The sequence below is a fragment of the Propithecus coquereli genome, unplaced genomic scaffold (assembly GCF_000956105.1).
Source record: "Propithecus coquereli isolate 6110/MARCELLA unplaced genomic scaffold, Pcoq_1.0 Scaffold101, whole genome shotgun sequence".
Lineage (NCBI taxonomy): Eukaryota > Metazoa > Chordata > Mammalia > Primates > Indriidae > Propithecus > Propithecus coquereli.
Genome location: NW_012133970.1, coordinates 1337925 through 1339424, shown reverse-complemented (window position 1 = coordinate 1339424; position 1500 = coordinate 1337925).

Genomic DNA, 1500 nt, shown 5'->3' with positions numbered 1-1500 from the left:
AAGTAAATGCTCACTGTAAAAATTTTGGAAAGCACAGAAAGTCTGAAGAGGAAAGCAGTATATCCTACCACCTGGAGAAAATCACTGCTCTTTTTGAGCAGTCATCTATCATTCCAGTCCTTTTTTTTCAATGCATGCATATTTTTACAGAATTGGAATTATATAGTATGTTCTACAACTTAATTGTAACAACTGTATATTATTCCATCATTTGGATATACCATGCTTTGTTTAACCAATTCCTGCTGCATGTCAAACCTTATATTTTCCCAACACGCAAGGCTACATATAACAAATGGAAGTATAATATTTTCTGAATTTAAAGATTTTCATGGACATCAACAGGGACTCTGTAGAACCCCAAGTGAAAACAGATATCTGAAAAGGTTAACTCTGAAAGAGGCATTAAGCTGCAGACTTTTTGGCAGTTACTTGATTAGGATGAGGTTCATTCTGTAGGACCAATTCTGGAACCACATAGATTCTTATTTAGTGTGTTTTTAGCATTCTAAAATGCCCTGGAATAAAGAAAAGGAAATACACATTTACAGCAACATTGGGAAAATGCTAGACTGTAAGTTTCTCCACAACAGGAACCTAGTCTTACCTATTTCTATCTCCAGCATCCAGCATCATCCCTGGCAAATACTCAATAAATGTTTATTGGACGAATTGATGGGTGAATGAATAAAGGTGAAAGAGATAGGAAAAATCCCCAACAAAGTCAAATTGTAGTAATATTTCTATAATATAAGGCTTAATAAGGAAAGAGACAAGAGTGAAACAAGGGCGGAGCAAAGGCAGGCAGGCAAAGATAAGGCATCTTCATCTTTTCTTTAAAAGGAAGGATAAGTGAAATTTTGTGAAAAGGCACTGAATTTTCTTCATCATCAGTAAGTCCAAAGGTGGCAGTGAAACTTAATAATGTGATTCTGACTATGCTCCACTCTTTAACATTTACTCTGTCCTGTTCAAACATCTCTCCCAACTTTGGAGGCAACATTTCCCAGTCTGCTCCCAGAAAGTCAATTGACTTCATGAGACACACACACGAGGGACTATGTGGGTTGCCATGTCTCTACAGGATTTTCTGCTATGATGCTATCCCTGGAAATCCACTTAGCTTAGTTAATATTACTTCTTTGGGTCCCACTTATAAGTTCTTTATTTAAAATAAAAGCTTTCTTGAGGTTGGTCCGAGTGCAGTGGTGTTTACAACTAATTGATCACAACCAGTTACAGATTCCTTTGTTCCTTCTCCACTCCCACTGCTTCACTTGATCAATAAAAAAAAATAATAAAAAACAAAAATAGGCCAGGCGCAGTGGCTGACGCCTGTAATCCTAGCACTCTGGGAGGTCGAGGCGGGAGGATCGTTTGAGCTCAGGAGTTTGACTAGCCTGAGCAAGAGCGAGACCCCGTCTGTACTAAAAATAGGAAGAAATTAGCTGGACAACTAAAAACATATAGAAAAAATTAGCCGGGCATGGTGGCGCATGC